Raw genomic sequence first — 19798 nt, forward strand, 5'->3', positions numbered from 1 at the left:
CCAGATAAATGTTCTTGCTTAATAATCACCCCCTCATAATTTAGGTTTATGGGTCCTATGGAAAAATAATCAGTTTTATTATTCTAGCTGTTTTAGAAAATTAAAAATAATGTGTTGGAGCTCTCACTGTGGCCCTCTATTTTAACAAAGTTAATTGACTACATCTCTAGAACTTCTTCCCCAGTGTGTATCAACCTACCAAGATCCCCGCCTGGGTTACTGACATTTCCCACTTCCATTGCGTTCTTTTTTCCCTACTTGTAATTTTTAAGTCATGCTTCTTGTATATTTTAAGATATTTTTATCCAAATGGATGACTATAAATAACTAAAACAAAACATTCAATTGTTACATTGAAAAAAGGATCATATTTCTTAGAAAAAATTTATATCCAAGCTCATATCTTACAAACCTAACTTACATACTAATCTTATTTAAATGTATTAAGCCTTAGAATTGAAGATTCAGAGTGGAAATATTAACTTTGCCTCGATTATTGATGCTCTGCTCCATATTTTCATATTGATACATGATTCTCTTCACCAAAACAATGAATGTTTTGGGTGGGAAAGTAGACATATTTTAATATTTTCCCTTGTGGATTTCATGAACTATAAAACTTTTATACTCTGGTTTTATCTGAATTAATAAACTCATTAATAGCTAATTGCTTTTTTTTTTTTAGTTAATTGCTTTTTAAAAACAAGTTCTCCTGGGTACAAATTTGTTAACTGTTGATAAATAATAAATAATAAGCAAAACGAATATTAGTAAGCCTTTATTATGTGTCAAATACTGTGCTGAGTGCTTACAGGCATTAGTCCATTTGATCTTTAAAATTACCCGGCCAACATGAATGTGTTATTAACTTCTTTTGCAGATGAAAAAACAGGTACCTAGAGAGATTACAAAAATTGTCCAGGCAACTAAAGTAGTAACAAGTCAAATTTAAGATTTTTTTTCTGCCATCTTGAATGCATACAGCCAGCCCTCATAATGGCACAACAGCAATTTTTAGATAATTTTGCCTTGAGAAAATGGAAGCATGATGATTTCATTTAAATATATATATATATATATATATATATATATATATATATATATAGTGTGTGTGTGTGTATGTGTGTATATATATACATATATATTTAATTTGGCAAGGTGGACAATGTGTTTTTTGGGAACTCTGTCATCAGTTACTAAATTCAACATGAATTTTACTTTCATTATCCCTGTTGAGGAATGTTTCCAAGGTTATTTACAAGGAAAAAGAACCTCAGGATACCAAATAAATTTTAGTTTCCATCTATCCTTAAAGAGTTTTAGATATAAAGCAAAGGCAGGGATTTTTGCACTTGGAGACAGATCACCATAAAATGAAATTAAAAAAAAATAACCATAAGCCATTAATTTAAGTAAAAACAAAACCTCAGCAAAGCTATCTTCTCTATACAATTAATCCATTTGTGGGTCTGGGAAGGTAAACTAGATCACCTATTCAAATTAAGGCTTTCTTCCCTGCCGTGAATATTAACAAGGAAAATAGATCATTTTACATATTATATCTCAAAGGTCCCATATGTTTTTTTAATCACAGAAAGTAATATTCCCCAGACGCAAATGTATAACTGAGCTTCTTTAAATAGAAAGGTTTCGTATAGATTTCTTCAAAGTCCTTTTTTTATCTTACCTTTTTGATAATTGGCTGATGTTCAGCAACTCGGGTAACACGGGTTATTTGAGTGGATTTGTGGAAAGGTTAGAAGGTACATATAGCAGATTATCATTCTTTCGAGATTTCCCGCTAAACTAGCTTTTTGTATTAATCTCTCATAAATTAAATAATGTATACAAACAATAGTGATCCTTGTATTCATAAAAGATATGTTAGCAGACTAATTAATTTATTGCAAACTTGTGATCTCGATATTAATGTAATTTTTACTTTGGCTTCAGTGTGTTCTTCTGCCATTAAGCGTTCTTATGTTACAGGGCAGGCGGCCCATCTCATGATCTTATGCTCATTTTCTAGTTGCTCTGTCTGTAGTGCTGGTCATTGGCCCTAACATGACATAGAAGTGGTCATAGAGGAACAGCTTTTGTTTAAAGGTGAAGGAAGAGATGAGGAAAACTTTTTTGAAATGGCCACACTGCTGGAGCACCTGGGTGGATCCGCTGGTTAAGCCTAGGGCTCTTGATTCCGGCTCAGGTCATGATCCCAGGGTTGTGAGACTGAGCCCTGTGAAAGCTCCTGGTTCAGCGAGGAGTCTGCTTCTTACTCTCTCTCCCTCTGCCCTCCCGCCAACTTGTGCTCTCTCTCTAAAATAAATAAATAAATATTTTAAAGAAAGAAAGAAACTGCAGCACTGCTTATGAAAAGGGAACACTATGTATAGCAATAGCAGGCTATGAAAAAAAGGTATGTATACAATTTCTCCTAAAATGAAAGTTTTTGCGAAGTAGAGAGGCTGACTTCCCTAAGCCTGTATTAGTTCCTCATTGTATTAAGTAGGAAATTTTCTTAATCAGATGCTCATCATTTTCAGCTGTAATAGTAGCATGAATGATCTGCCTACAATATTTCCAGCCAGATCTTGTTTTGTATATGTATATATATCCAAGTTACTTCAGTTATCCTAGTTGACCCCATTTATAGGCATAGAATTAAGGACAACACAGAATGAAATATTCACAACAGGGAGGTAATTTTCTGATTTTTGAGTCATAGCTCTTTTTTTTAAGTTTTTAAAAATTCAATTTGCCAACATATAGTTAGTATAACACCCAGTGCTCATCTCATCATGTGCCCCCCCTTAGTGCCAGTCACCCACCTCCCCTTCTGCAACCCTTTGTTTCTCAGTGAGTCATAGTTCTTAATCTTTACAGCAGACTACTTTCCTAAGGTTCTATCTTTTTAACTATTATAGGAGCAAACAGGGACAAATATATTTGCTAAGGAAAGACCCTAAGAGACGTTCCTGATTTTCCAAGTCCACTTTAATTCCTGAAGTATTTTGGGAGCCATGTGGAAAGAGCTCAGAATGCTACCAACTTGCTTCTGGACCTAACTCTCTTAATGATGTATTTTATAACTTAAGCAATTCATTTAACCTAGTCACCTTATCTTTCTCATTTGGAAAAGGAAGTTAATGATACCAGTCTTATACACCTCTCACTTGAGAGGATTTTACAAGGAAAGAAAGTAGAATAGAAGTGGGATACAAAGGTAGGGTTATATTCGTAACACGTCTAAACAGGGCCTCCTGAGCTATGACCTGAACAGATATTGTGAACATTAAATTATGTGTAACTGATTTCACCGACTAGGACAAGAACAGGGAGAAGGAAGAGGAGAGGGGGACAAGGAAATCTATTCTGTTAGGGACCTTTCCAATAGGCATAAACATGGAACAGTGGAAAGAGGTTCAAAAGGTCCCTGTGGGGACTCTGCTTCTCTCGGCCTCTCTCTGTGTCTCTCATGAATAAATAAATAATTTTTTTTTAAAAAAGGTGATAACTCCAATTTTACCTTTTACTATACCTTAATTTCAATATATCTTAATCTCTCTGAACCTCACTTTGTCCTGTAAAATACAATCCAAACTAATTTTCCTCGATTTATTTTAATATTTTTAAATCAAGATACATGTGCAAATCTAGTGTACTTTTAATATAGTGTTCGTTCTCACTCCTCCCAAAAGTTTATTTTATTCATTATGACAAGAGTGATGATGTAGTCTCAAGGAAATGAGATGCCGTCTCAGAGCAAGAAGGAGAAATTAAACTGTTTTATGAATGATACATCCCAAACACCCTGAACAGAGCCTAGAAACTACTGGTTGAATGAATAAATGTATTACTGGATCATCGTGATGATTGAATAAAATAATAACACGCAGATAATCCCTGAAATGGTACCCAGCATTTAGCAGCTGACCAGTAACTAATACAGTCCCAAATCCAGGTTCAGGACCTAATTGCGTTCTAAAACCTTTTTGTCCACTTATTCTTTTAGAAAGAAAGCATGGAGTATTTAATGTATTTTGTATATTATCCCCACAGGGGCCTAGGCCAGCACCCCTGAAATCAAACACAGCATTCTGTCTGCAGTGAAGTATATGAAGATTCATACCAAGCGTGATAAAATAAGCCATACAGCAGTTCAGTCGCATTTTATGCCAAATGAGTTGTGAACATTCTTTTCCATAATCATAGATTTCTAGATTTTAGAACTTGGACAAATGGTTGTGAATAATAATGTTTAACATTCATTGAATGTCCACTACACACCAGGCTCTGCTTTAAGCCCTTTACATTAATTAACTTAATTAAACCTTACAGCAAGCTTCTAAGGTAGGTACAATCACTATTCCCATTTTATGTAATAAAGATCTGATGTACAAGTTAAATTATTTGCTTTATTGGTTTATGAGCCAAATTAGGTCTAGACAGACTTGTGTTAAACATTGTAAAATAAATAAATTAAGAATATATAGAAAAGGAATTTCTAAAAGCAATGAAAGAAATCAAAAATTAAAATAGTAATATATTTTATTAAACAACAAAATCTTTTGAATATCAAAAATACCATATTAAAATTTAAAGTTTAATAACCTGGACTAAGTGTTTTCAGCAGGTATTGTTGGCATATTCGATATATAACAAGTCCATATAAATTGATAAAAAGCACTAAAACCTCAGTAGATAAGAAGAAAAGAGACATTTTAAAAAAACACAAAAAAAACTTTTGCCATTGGCAAAAAAAGTGTGAAAATTAAACTGAAATTCAAATTAAAAAATTGAGATACAATTTTTCATTATCAAGTAAAGATTCTTATAACTTATAATACATGCCAAGTGCTTTAAGGATTTTTATAGCCTTTGAGGTAGTGTTTTGATTTTTTTTAATGTATCATAGAGAAGTAAGCAGAAATCCAGGGGAAAAATATTTATCTACAAAGATGTTCATTAAAGAGTAATCTATAATATTAAAAAAAAAGGGAAACCAATGCTTTTAAGACCCAGGGTCATGGGATTAATAAAACTTCAAAAAAAAATGAAGTGGAAAAAATTGTTTGGGCCTACCAATATCCCATTTTTCAATACACTGCTGAGTCTAACAGAACTGTCAATGTTATAAAATCATAGTTTAGTTTCCTGATATCACATTAATAAGCTCTCTGGAGTTGTTGCCAGGGAACCTGAGACCCTGAAGCCATTTATCTAAGCAGGAGAGTTTTCTCTGCAGTTGTCCTGAACAGGTGGGAGGGTAATTTTCACGCAGAGATATTTTTTCCTCAGTAAATGATGACCAGCTATGAAATTGTTATGTTCCACTGTAGACCTGTATGCTGTACCTTTCTCCAAACAAGTTGCCAGTACTGCAACTCTAGAGCTATATTAACTTAAAAGTCTTTGGGAACTTGATTAACCCAACTAGTGTCTAATAAATGAGGATTTCAACCATTAAAAGTGATCCTCACACATAGGACCATTCTATTTTCTAATGGATTGTAAATAATGATTAAGAAAGCTATTGATCACTGTATGTTGGTATTGTAAGCAGCCACTTTATTACTCTCTTTCATTCTAATAGTTTTTAGTTTTGAACTTTCTTGGATTTCCTAGGCAGATATATTACCTGTCAATGGTAAAAAAAAAAAAAAAAATATTGTCTTACTGCCATTATCTATAGTTTTTATTTGATTATTCTTATCTTACTACGTTGGCTATAAACTCCAATACACCACTAAATAATATTGCTAAAAATCAAAATGAGGGGCACCTAGGTGACTTAGTTGGTTAAGTGTCCAACTCTAGATTTTGTTTCAGGTTGTGATCTCAGGGTTGTGAGATGGAGTCCTGCATCATGTGGGCTCTGTGCTGGTTGTGGAGCCTGCTTAAGATTCTCTCTCTCCTTCAGCATGTCCCACCCCCCAACCATTCTCTTTCTCTCTCTCTCTTAAAAATAAAATAAAATTTTTAAAATGAACTTTATGCAACTTATTGACTTCCTTTTCTTAACTCCAACTCTAGCCCCTCTTTCTCCTTTTTATCTCTTTTGTAATCCTTTTCTAGGTAAATAATTCCACCATTCATCCAGGTCTTCAAGTAAGAAATCTAAATATCACTGCAAGATCTTTCCTCTCATGTGTACTCCACTGGAATAATCAATGCATATATGCAACTATTTTTTAAACAAATTATTCTACTTTGATTAATTAAATCCAGTTATTTTAAAACACAACTGACATCATACCATTCTGTCATTGCATGTTTTCCAGCTTATTAGGTGTGTTTGTAGAGTCCTATGGGATATGATAGAGTCATCAAGTCCTATGGATCCTACTTTGTAAACATTTCTTGTAGTTATTCCCACTTCTGCATGCTCATTGCCACTGTTCTTATGTAGACCTTTTCATCTTGTGCTGGTTAGTCTCTGCCTGACCCCCTAATTCTCTTCTTTTTTGCTTTTCTCACTTCTCCAGAGAGTGGACCTCTTTGGAGTTTTCTTTGCTCCCTAGCTTCTGGTGGGGACTGGTTCAGAGGTACCAGAAGGATTTGGAGAGTGGGAAGAGAAAGAGTTGAGTTTATATTTCCCTCATTCCCTCTCGGCTTCATTGTGGTTCGGATGCATACTGTGCTCCATGATTACAGCTTTCCCCATGATTCTTGCCCTCGACGAGGGTCTCATGACACCGTAAGAGAAGTAAACCTAGTAGTAAGGCTTAAGGGTGGTAATGGCTTCCTACTCTTACTAGTCATAACCCATTGATTATGTTAACTCTGCTCACATATCAGTAATTATTTCCTTTACTAAATGTCTTCGTTTCCTATTGAGACAGACATGTCTTGATACATAACCCTTCTCCAAACCATTGAAAGGGACTCTAGTTGATTTCATGCCTACAGCCTCACCCTCTCTTCTACCTTTACACAATACATCCTTCAACCATGAACAGAGTATCCTTTTCTCAAATGCAAACCTGACGATGTCATTCCCTAGGCAAAATCTTCAGTGTTCTTTATCATTGGTAGCAGTTGCCAACTAGAGTTATTACAAATAGCTTGTAAATCCTTATGCACCCTGTGGAATAATCAGCTTTAATTATACACATACTACTTTTTAAGAAATATATGCTACTGTGATTAAATATTAGCTCATGTAAAACATGACTGACTTCATACTGACTTTGTCATTATGTGTTCACCCAGGAATCAAGTATTCCATCACATACATTAAAAGAATACTCATATTAAAAATAAAATCTAGACTCTTTCTAATTTTCTAGTTTATTCTTCTACTGCTCAACCTACATGCACTTACATTTTACTTAAGTGCCATTTCCTCCTTCTTTGCTTTAGGTCATCTTCCTATTTCTAAAAGTTACTCAGCCACACTCAATAACCCTTCCATGGCAAATTCTTTGTCATCTTCCATAATAGAAACACTACACTGAAAACCAATAAGCTAGAGTTTGAGTTAATTACTTTGTATGCATTATGTCATTTAATACTCAATAGATGAGATGAAGCATAAGGGGTTTTCATGAGTTCACACAACCATAAAGTGTAAAATTAAGACTCGAAATCTGACTTCAAACCTGCACCTTAAAAGCTATTCTTTCAGACAACATACTAATCCAGAAGGTCAAAAACTTACACTCTTTGAAATCTCCCTCAGATGCCTCTCCTCATTTTTATTTCCATGCTCCTTGATATATATACCTCTACTTGTTTACTTCTCACATTGACTTTGAAATTTTTAATATAAAACTCAATTTTGCATTTTGGTTTTTCTCTTTGTACACCAAAATTTCATGAGGTACCTAGGTATTAAACACAGAATAATTTTAATCATATTAAATATTTATAACTTTATTAACTTTATTTATTTATTTAAATATTTATAATATTTTTCATTGGTTATCTTTATGTTATCAGTACCATATATTGTAAACTAGCTGCACAATGAAAAACACTGCTTATCTGGATGTCTTCATTTGCAATTTATAATTGTTTCTTATTTACTCAGCTACATAGACCGAAGTTAGAAGATGTATATGTGGGAGGGAAACACAGTGAAAGTTATTTATTTATTTATTTATTTATTTATTTATTTATTTATTTAATATATATTTTATTTTATATATATATTTTTTATTTTTTATTTGTTAATGAAAGACAGAGAGAGAGGCAGAGACACAGGAAGAGAGAGAAGCAGACTCCCTGCAGGGAGTCTGATGCAGAACTCGATTCCAGGACTCCGGGAGCACAATCTGAGCCAAAGGCAGACACTCAACCACTGAGACATCCTGGTGCCTCCAAACATTTATATTTAAACCATAAAATCAAAGTATAAGAATTAAAATTAAATTAAATATTTAAGCCATATCCTTTGGCTCCAAATTTCTTTTTTTTTTTTAAGATTTTTTTTATTTATCCATGAGAGACACAGAGAAAGAGAGAAGCAGAGACACAAGTAGAGGGAGAAGCAAGCTCCATGCAGGGAGCCCGAAGTGTGACTTGATCCCAGGTCTCCAGGATCACACCCCGGGCTGAAAGCAGCGCTACACCGCTGAGCCACCTGGGCTGCCTTGGCTACAAATTTCTTATGAACATGACAAAATTTATCAAAAATCTGGTTAGAGATTCATTCATGGAAACATGCAACAATGACAGATAATATTCCTTAAGACTTATATGTCAGCTATTTTCTTGAATACATACTTTAACTCATTTAATCCTCACAACAACTTTATGCAACAAGCATTATTTTTTTAAAGATTTTATTTCTTTATTCATGAGACACAGAGAGAGGCAGAGATATAGGTAGAGGGAGAAGCAGGCTCCTTACAGGGAGCCTGATGCGGGACTCGATCCCAGGACCCCTGAATCACGACCTGAGCCAAAGGCAGACACTCAAGCACTGAGCTACCCAGTGCTCTATACTCATTTTATAGATAAGAAAACTGAGGTGCAGAAATGGAAAGCAACTTGCAAAGTTGCTGTGACTATTAATGTCCCAGGTGGTATTTAGAGCCCAAGTCTATCCTCTGAGCCTCCTTAATCACTGTGCAATACTGTCTCTATTTAAGTAACTACCAGATAGAATTGATTATTATTAATGAGCACATACACACAACAGCATTAGAAATAAGGGAATACTTTGGCCCATATTCCTGGTGCAGTATCCTAGTTCCACCATTTTCTAGCTGTGAATTTTAAGCTCCTCATCTATAGAATGACAGTATTAACAGTATTTATTTTATAGGGTTGTTGTGATGATTGCATATATATGAAGTGCTTCAAACAGTATCTGGAAAGACTAAATGCTTGTTATTAGTATTTCCCAACTAAAAGGACATCACTTACCCTCTTGGTAAGCATTCACTTAGGTACAGTTTATTTGAAAATTAAACTATGATTCCATAAACTATTAAACTATGATTCCAGTCTACAGATCAGTCTATTGTGTACTTATTAAAGTGAGCTCTTTCAAGAGTTCTGAAGTACACGCAAGGCTGAGGCATGATATTAGACTTGGACTAACTAATGGGTTTTAATTTCTGAGCCATCTATAAAAAATGATGGCAATTTCTTGAGTGTGCAGTTGAGATTTCCTTAGTCACGTAAGTGTAGAGCAGTAAAGGAGTGCTTTACTGGATTCATGGTGAGGTTATGGACTCGAGTCAGAAAGGCTGGCTTCAGCACCCTGGACAGAACTTGCATGCCCGACCATGCTGACCCTGCCGGATTTTTTGGACTTGGATGAAGAGGCATGATGAGAAAAGATCTGGTATTTTCTAGAAAATTGGGCAAGAATATATACATGTACATATAATCCCATTAATGTCTTGTATGTGTATATATATATATATATATAGCAGTATTTATTACTCTGTTCACAAGAAATCGAGATCACTATAGCAGCTAAACATGTCATGTAAAAACTAAACAAGGAAAAAGTGAAAAGAATAGCTAAAATTTCAGAAGCACTGTATCATTCCCATATTTTTAGTTACACTCAAAAGAATGCATGTTGGTATTTTTCTAAGTTTTCTAAAATCATTGATTTATCTATTTTGTTACAGTGGAGCATATTTAAAATGGCAAGATTCGTGAGATTGGTAAGAGTTGGCAATAATATTTTATAAGTCTTATTTTATTTAATGGCAACTTATGTACTGTATGAAGTTTACATTTAAAGGATATTTTAAGAATAACTATGTAATCTTGTCCTCTGGAAGATAACTCCATGGTCAATACATGCTTTTTGACCCAAGATGTTTGCACTCATGTTTTTTCAATATTTTGCCATAGAATTATAAACTTTCGGTGTGCTTTTACTATAGTAGCAGAATTATTAAGTTTGCTTCTGCTTCCTTGCATTTAAAAATAAGACAAATTAACTTCTGAATTGACCTTGCCACTTTATAAATTCTAAGATAACGGCATTGTGTAAGTTCCCATAGCAGGCAGTCAGCTTTCCTTGACAAATATTTATCTTTACATGTGACTTCCATTCCTAAATTCACAAAAGCCTTTCTAGATTCTTTTTTTATAAATGACATCCCTCCTTCTTCTGGATCCTGCCTCTAGATTTCTGTTGTACTCTATCATGGTATGTTTTTACATTTTACATTTTTAATTCTATCTTTCAACGAACATTCCTTGCCCTGTAAGACATCAGCTCCTTAAAAACAGATGTTATATCCCCTCCACGTTTGTAATTTCCACATTATCTAATATAATGCATTACACATAAAAGGCCCTTAAACAAAGTTTGTGAAAGAGTCATAAAATATTTTGGATATCCACTTGTTTGAAGGAGTGTGCACTGGAGGATGGTTTGTGGCATTGAGTACATTCTTCTTTGGGCAACTTCTCAGAAATATAAAACAAATATGCATATCTACAAATATATTTCAAAGGTTGTATAGCAGAATTAATAATCATCAAATATAGCAGCCAAACTAGTATTGTAAAAATGTCTACTAGTCCAGCCTTAAAATAGAATACATCCTGTTATGAAGAACCTGTCATGATGCAAATTATTTTGATGCAGAGGTCTCCTTTTAATATACTGGCAGGCAAGATCCTAAAGGCCACAGAAGAGAAAGGCACATGGAACAAATTAAAATGCTCAAATAATATGATTTATTTAATCAATTAAGGTACGTACCAAGAAACAAAGGGGAACAGATGGCAAAGGTTATGCACTTGGAATAGTATGCAAGCAGAGTGGAAGACTGTACTACCTAGCTTTTGGGTTATGCAGTTCTCTCTGTCTCTCTTATCTCTGTCGCTCTCTCTTTGTGTGTACACACACACACATACACATATATATACGTACACACAGAGGGATGTCACCTCTTTCTTCTGAGCTACACTATCCATTAATGGTACAGTTACAAGCACAAGAATTGAGGTTTGAGTAAATAGTTTCCACAAACAGAAGAAGCCTAGGACCAGAACACATACTTGCTCTACCAGAGAGATGCAGGGTAAGTGTGCCTGAGCAATCACGGACTCACCATTTGAAAAATCTCACTGGACTCAGCCTATGAGAAGCTATGGATTTTATTTGTGTTTCTTGAGTAGAAGACATATAAGGCCTGAATGGACATTACCAACGAGTGACCAAATTAAAACCTTAGGAGTACTCAAGCATTTGCATATATTTAGTGCCTCCCATATATTTACGGTGCCACAAATATTAGGTGTCTCTTAATCTATCTTTATATCTATGTTCATCTCACACAGAGCTTGCTTACTACCTTATTTATCTTATTTGGCTCATCTTATGCATTCGGCCTACATCTCACAAGCTACCTGCTTACACATTATATATACACACCTAATACCTCTTATGAGTTTTGCCTATGTGTTCTTCTTCTTATTCCTCTTCTATAGAATACTCAAGTATTTCTAAATGATTTGTTCAGAAGAAGACCTCTGTAGCAATATTAAAAATTGTGCCATTAGGTTACAAAATATTGCATATTTAAAGCATTCGGAAAAAATAGACAATAAGTTTAGCATGAGGTTAATGACAGAATTTATATCTATAAAAACAGACACAAACTTCCATAAAGCTATGTTGATAAAAAAATAAAAATTATTTCCATAGAGCATAATAGCATTAGAAGAGATCAGGGATATAAAGAGAGAAAAGAAGTAGCAAGATTCAACAAATTAAAAGATCCTGGTAAGAGTTGCTCTAATGGTCAGGATAAGCTAGGTTGTGTTGTTCTCATAAACACCCCAAATCTCACTCTTAAAATTATAAAGGCTTATTTCTCACTCACTCTTGATGCCCAACACGGATTCCTCTAGGGACAGAAGTCTATCTTTTTTTTTTTTTAAGGATTTTATTTCTGTATTTGAGAGAGAGAGAGAGAGCATACATGCATGAGCTGGGGGAGGGGCAGAGGGAGAAGCAGACTTCTCACTGAGCAGGGGCTGATGCAGTGCTTCATCCTAGGACCCTGAACTGACCAACTGAGCTACCCAGGCACCTGGGAAGTCTGCATTCTTATATTGTCATGTGAATGAAGTAGCTGCAGTGGTTTTTAAGTGGTTCTACTAGAAGTGACATGCATCACTTTCATTCAGTTGTTCCTGCCCACAAAAAGTCACTTTGCCACACTTAGTTTCAAGGAGGCATGTGGCAAGAAAGAAAAGAAAAGAAAACTGAAAATTTTGGAAAATACTGGCAAAGTCTTTCATGGTGATTATTAACATGAAAGCAATACTTAGAGATTTGTCAAATTGAAAGGCCACATGAAGTAGTGAAAATTGAATATCATATCTACATATCCATATGCACATGATATATCTACACATTCACATACATATGTGCACATATACATATCTATTTATATACATACACACATCATTGGGATGAACTGAATACAACCTCATCCCTAGTCAGCAGAAAATCTGATATCAAAATAATCTACATTGGGGTGACTCCTCCCATACCAGATGGTTCAGCGTTATTCATGGCTAATGAATTGGTCCTTGTATATAAAAAGCAGACCCTGCAATTTGTCAGTTGTTTCTTAGAAAAATAAGGTCAGGATTATTCATTCAATGTGACTTAGAAAGGCCTAAGTCACAATAGTAGTCTAAGTAAGCTTTCTTCATGTGATACTGTTGTGGCAGCCTTTGAAAGAAAATCAACATTCACCTTTTGAAACATCATAATTTTAGGTATTTTATGAGAAATGCAGCATCAACTTTGCTGGGTTGTGTGGGAAAGACTAAATGAGAATGAGAATGCCCACTCGCTTTGGAGAACAGAACCCCCCCTACTTCCTACAATATCAGGAGCAAGTGAGCAGAATAAGCTGCAGTCGGCCTACAGGCTGCAACTGAAACGCTTGAATTAACAAGATCTCAGAAGAATTCCTTTCTTCCTGGGAAGAGATGGAAACATGGGGATAAGGTAAGACTTTGGACTGTGAGATTTACAGAGGCCTCTTGGGAGGAGGAGCACGGAGAGAAGTAAGGAGCCATGGCCAAGAGGCAAGTTTCACAAGTCAACACTCTAAGGTCTGTTTTATATGTTTTTATTTTATGTTTTTGTGTAATATAAATAGGATCCTTTAGAAAAGAACTGTGTGTTTTATTCTCAAAGAAGGTTGTGCCTGATTTTTCACCTTCTTACAGTTTCCCAAGCAAGAAGAAACTGAGAGACCTCTAAACCCTCCACCCGCATCTTTGAGGAGGATTGAATGAAGCTACTCTTATTTCCCAACAACTGCTGAGATAACTGCTGACCTATTCGTGTCTCCCCTAGCATACTTGACCTCAAGACTGAATTTCCTGTTCCTGACCCTTCCCCCAGCATGGAGCACAGAGCCCAAGGACACCCCTGTGGGATTGGGAGGAGGGTGGGAAAGCTGGTACCTCTGCATTCCTTGTAAGTCCTTGGAAAATGCACTTCACCTCTCTCACTCTTTCTCCTCATCTGTAAAATAGAAATGGTAACATCTGTGCTGTTTCTCTAACACATTATGAGGATCAGATGAGTAAATGCTTAAGAAAATCTTCTGAAACTGTTAAGAGCTGGTTTTGTTATTAAAGATCTGTTTGTTTTTAATATTTAAATTAGGTAGTCTTTATATTTACCCAGTTCTTTTTATTTTTTTTTTATTTTTTATTTATTTTTTTTTTTACCCAGTTCTTTTTAAAACAAGTCATTTTCTAAGGGAAAAACTATCTAATCTGCTGTGTGCATTATGTATTTTATCCCTAAAGTCAACGTACCTTGTGTAAGCATAAGCATAATTCTTTCAGATTTCCCTGGGTAGCAAACTATTCCACCTGTGGATTTAAGAAGATGAGAGTATTTACTTTAAAAATTGAATCCTTTTACGGGGAAAATACACTACCTTTTCGGTGGTCAGCACACCGGCTCACTAAAGAAACGTCTACTGATAAATGTGTATACTTTATTATTACAGCTATTCATAACACAACTGACATGGCACTGTAATTGCATTGTTATCTATTTTTCATAAAAATCTTGACACAGCTTGACGATTTCACAGAATCTTAGAATATTAAGCTCAAACGGATCTCAGAAATCATTTAAACCATGTCTAGATGATGTTACTAAGACCCAGAAAGGTTAAGTGGCTTTTATAAGATTCCACAGTTAACCCTTGGCAGAATTATGACTCAGACTTAGAGTCATTTTACAAAATAGTGAATTTTCAAAACCTTTATAAAGAAGCCTTCTCAATTTTATTTAGTAGAGAGAATATATACTTTAGTGATATGTGAGTAGAAGAAAAAATATTTTACTTTAAGTAATACAGTAAGTTGAAATATATATATTCCCATAATTAGTCAAGCCATGTTGTATTAAGCTTTAATTATTCATTAATTTCACAATGTATAAAAAAACACACTTTCTTAAAATAAACCATTAAAAGTATGTAATTATATCCAATAGTACCTGAAACAGTTGAATAGCCTACATAAAGTATTTCTCTTCTAAATCAAATATTCATTCTGAGAGAATTATTTTTTTCATTCATTGTGAGAGAATGAATGAAAATTGGCGACTAGTACATTTCTATGTGTCCAAAAAACTATCAACAATATAAAAATTCATGCACACACACACAGAATCTGTAAAATAGCTGGGTCAACTTAAGTCTAAGTTTTCTTTAAAGAAAAAACTACAGTGAAATGTCATCAAAAGAGCTTTTAAACATCATTATTTACAATTTAAAATGTAACTATCGGGGATCCTTTGTTGGCTCAGAGGTTTGGCGCCTGCCTTTGACCTAGGGCGTGACCCTGGGGTCCCCGAATCGAGTCCCGCGTCAGCCTCCCTGCAGGGAGCCTGCTTCTCCCTCTGCCTGGGTCTCTGCCTCCCTCTCTCTGTGTGTCTCATGAATAAACCAGTAAAATCTTTAAAAAAATGTAACTATCTTTTTTATTTTTGGCTACTATATTTTTATAGCCAAATTCTCATAACTATCTAATGCTTTTAATAAACAGAATAATTATTTTTTTTCTTTTAGAAAATAGCAGCATTCATCTGCTGCTAAGTTATGTTGGTGGAAAAAAGATTAATAAGAGATTTCTTTTTTAGAAAAATTGTATGTATTTATTCATGAGAGAGAGAGAGAGAGGCAGAGACACAGGCAGAGGGAGAACCACGCTCCATGCAGGGAGCCCGATGTGGGACTCCATCCAAGGACCCCAGGAACACGCCCTAAGTCAAAGGCAGTTGCTCAACCACTGAGCCACTCAGGTGCCCCCCCCTTCTTTTTTTAAGAGATTTAATAAAAGCATAGTTAAATAGGATTTGAGTCCAATGGCCACCAAAATAGGATTAAGCATTCTATATAGCAAATAATACAGGACAAAGCCTTCAGTATATTAAAAACAAGAGAAGGCAATAAATTTTTTAAAAGAAGAAGTATTTTTATTCGATCTTTATTCCTTGACATAGAGAACATAGGAAAACCCTTCTTAACAGAAATTTACAAGGTGTGAATCAATTTCGTGATGGTGATCTAAGAAGCCGTAAAATACGGAGTTGAAATTTATCAGCAAATTCTACTATGTAAAGAGCTCATCGTTCAGCAAGACATTTATTGACAAAGAAACAGAAAATTACATGAGAGTTACCATCTCCTTTGAGGAACTGGTGTGAGCAGCATCGATGAGGTCTTGACCTCTAACACTAAATAGAGGTCTATTGCAGAGCTGTGGCAATCCCTGACACCCTACATGGCTTGGCAGGGTGTCATGTCTGGTATCACGTCTGTCTTTCCTGCTGTGGAGGATCTAAAGCACGAGGATTTGCTATAATCAAGAGTGTAAAATATCGGTACTCTTAGGAGCTCTCAGAGGATTTGAACACAAATTGAATGAGCTCCAACATCTGTACAAAACTCTTTTAAATACTTGATATTTGAAAACTGTTTCATGAGTGTGTTAATTACCCACTTAATAGAGAGGTGTCATGTTCTGACATTGCTTTGAGCTTGACCATTTGGAAAAAGTTTCTGCACAACTTCATCTTTGCTCCCCATAGCTTTGCCTTTTCCTTGTTACAATTCAATGTCAAGCCCTCTATTTTTATGGAGGATTTATAAAAAAAAAACAAAAAAAAAAACAGATTGTATAGCCTTTTCTTACTGATTGTAAAACTATGCTTAAAGATACTGTACCCTCTGTCATTCAATATCCTCTATCCAAGGACATACATGATCAGTTTGTGCTTTAGTTTAGTTCAACAACAACAACAAAAAATCATCTTTATAGATGGATGTGCATGCTTTCTGTTGTCGCAAGATGAAGGCTTTCTTTTTTAAATCTTAGCTGAATGAAAACAGCATCAAATATACTCACCAAACATTGTAATTCAATTCTGGTCCTGAAAACGTTTTACTTTTTCAGCTAACTTTAGAGCCACCATTCCCTTTTATACTTCCAGTAGACAACTTTGAACTCTTACTAACTCTATAAACTTCTTCAAAACTCTCTTTTCAGTCCTGCCTTTTTCAGATTTATTTATCTGTCATGATCTTGGTTCTTCTTTGGAGGCCCAGTCCCACATGGACATTTAGCCTAACCCAACCAGAAAAATATATTAGGAGGCCCTACCTAGTTGGATTTGCTGTCTGAGACAAGATATAATGCATTAGATTCAGGGTATATCATAGATACCTGGGTCCTCACTGAACAACACATTTCTCTCATCTTTGTTCCTTCTCATTGTAAGAATTGGGTTTCTGCTTCACTTTCTGGAATTAACACTCTTTTTTGGAATAGAAGCCTACTCTAAACACTAATTGGCCTTGTTAGAATACTAATAACAAGTGTAATATCAGATAATCTCTCTAATACAAGAACAATACTGTGGTGTGTATCCCTATGTGAAAGCTGGTGTCCTCTAAACCCCAAAATTATTTGGAAAACTAATATGGTCATTCTCTCAGGCTTAAACATGATCACTACTTAGAAACGACAGCTGCCAGACTCTTCACCTGCTCTACTACATTTGCTGACCCAAATCAAGCTCAAGTATTTGCCCAAATCAAGCTCAAGTTTATGATCTGTCATTGCCCAAATCAAGCTCAAGTTTATGATCTGTCACTTTTATTCCAGACCATTCCAATCTCAGTGAACCTTTATCGCTGCCTACAGTTCTACTGCCTTAGTCAATTCATCCTGACTTTCTCAGTCAATAATTTCCTAACTTCTATTCTCTCTTGAACTCCTCAATAATCCACCCCTCCTTCTCACATGGAGATGAAGACTTTCTCATTAGATAGCTTCCTCATCCTCACGCATTATACCATCTGTAAAACAGAAAAAATACACCTGCTTTTACTAAGGTATCAGCTCTCCTTATTCCCTAGATCCAATTTCCTCTTATCTGCCCAAGAGTGATCCTCCTCAAGTACACTGAATTATTTTGCATTATTCATTTTTCTTTTTTTGCTGGATCTTATGGCCAGCATACAAGTGTACTGGCATTTCTCCTATCCTAAAAAAAAAAAAATCAAACTGTACAGAAAAAAAATTTGTTGTCCACACTTTTTAATTCTATTTTCACGCTCACCAGTTCTGTCTAGAAGTCACTCCAGTCAGGGTTTCATTCCATCCACTGTACAAAAACAGCTTTTGTCAAGTTAATCAATGACCTCTGCAATACTTCTTCCAGTATTTTATTTTTAGTCTTCATCTTATTTGACTTCTTGGGGACATCTGAAGCATTCAATCATATCCTTCTCAAAATGCCATAGACGATCATTTGGTTTCTGGAACACCATATCCCCTAGTTTTTCTCATATCTGACCATGCTCTATCTACTGTGATGGATATCTTTCCTTTTCCAACATGTAGTGCAGGTGTGCTCCAGGGATTTATTCATCCTACCTTGTCCCTATCTACTTTAATTCTCTGGGTGATCTCTTCCATTTTCATTGGCTTTACACATAATTTTTATGTTGAGGGCTTTAAAATCTCACTTCAGACTCAACTCTCTTGATGGACCTCAGATTAATATATGCAAAAGTCTCCACTTGAATAAGTTTCTCAAGCCAACTCTTAGTACCAACACTTTTCCCTCAGGCTTCCCCCTTTCCGTAAAGGCACTGTCATTTATGTGCCGTCATTCTCGGTGTCTCATTTTATATCAAATCCCACATCAGATCCAACAACAAATTCTGTTAAAGCATAATACAAATCTTATCACTCCACTTCTCCACCATTGCTATCACCCCATTTCAAGCCATCCTTCATCCTCACCTAGAATGTGGTCAAATCATCCTATCCAATTCTCAGCTCCTGTTCTGTCTTTCCTCCACAGAGCAGTCATATTATTTCCTTTAAGACATTAAGGCTGATACATTCCTTGTTTACAACTCTTTTGTAGCTTCCCTTCATCCTTAGAAAAAATTCAGTCTTTACCTAAATTTACAAAGTTCAACAGTCATATGACCTGGCACTGGCTAACTGTCCATTAGCATAACTTACCACCCTCTGACTCACTAATTGCAACCACACTGGCTTCTGGCTATTTCTCCAACCAGACAGACACACTCTCTCCTCAGAGCCATTGCATTGGACATTTTTCTCTTCTTCAAATATTTTTATCCCAGGTATCTTCTTCTTGACCTCATTAAGGCCTCAGTTCAAATGTTACTTCCTCCAAGAAGTCTTTGCTGATAAAACCATTGTAAACATCACAATTTATCTCCTTGAATTCTTTATTTTATGTCAATTATCATTACCTGTCACAGCAACAACCAGTGAATCAGTCCATTTTGCTTCAAAATTATCCCATTTCATGAAAAGTTAAGCCTTTCATTCCCAGCTTCATAAAAACAAAAAAAACAAACTAATGGATTGATTTTAAAAGTTTATTCGGGCATTGAAAAGATACAGGATGTGATCAACATTACCTCCAAACTCTCTCTTTTAAAAAATATTATGTGAAAATGTTAAAAAAACAAAACAAAACTATAGTATGTGAAATTGACAGTGGTATTATTTGGAAAACTCTGGGAGAGAGCATTCACAGAGAATAGTGGTGCACTTCTCACATATTCTGACACAGAACTAACAGTATTTTTCAAATGCTAAATTGTGCTTATACTACATATTAAAAAGCTCATTTTTTACATACTCATTCTGCTTGTATCATTTAGAGATAATTAGTTGAAAAATCTTGCACTTTATGGTTGAACTCATAAACAACTTGAACAGTATGTTAAAATATTCATATCTTTTTGCTTGGGTAGGAGTATTAGAGAAATAT

General features: G+C 35.1%; 1 long non-coding RNA gene across 1 annotated transcript; it reads left to right on the top strand.

Moving 5' to 3' along the window:
• The first annotated feature begins 8409 nt into the window (after positions 1-8409).
• On the top strand, positions 8410-14113 carry LOC118350794 (uncharacterized). Its single transcript, XR_004805298.2, has 4 exons — positions 8410-9379; positions 10092-10127; positions 13216-13450; positions 13675-14113. It is a non-coding gene; the product is annotated as an uncharacterized LOC118350794 (long non-coding RNA).
• The last annotated feature ends 5685 nt before the right edge of the window (positions 14114-19798 follow it).

Source organism: Canis lupus, chromosome 15, assembly GCF_003254725.2.
Source record: "Canis lupus dingo isolate Sandy chromosome 15, ASM325472v2, whole genome shotgun sequence".
Classification (NCBI taxonomy): Eukaryota; Metazoa; Chordata; class Mammalia; order Carnivora; family Canidae; genus Canis; species Canis lupus.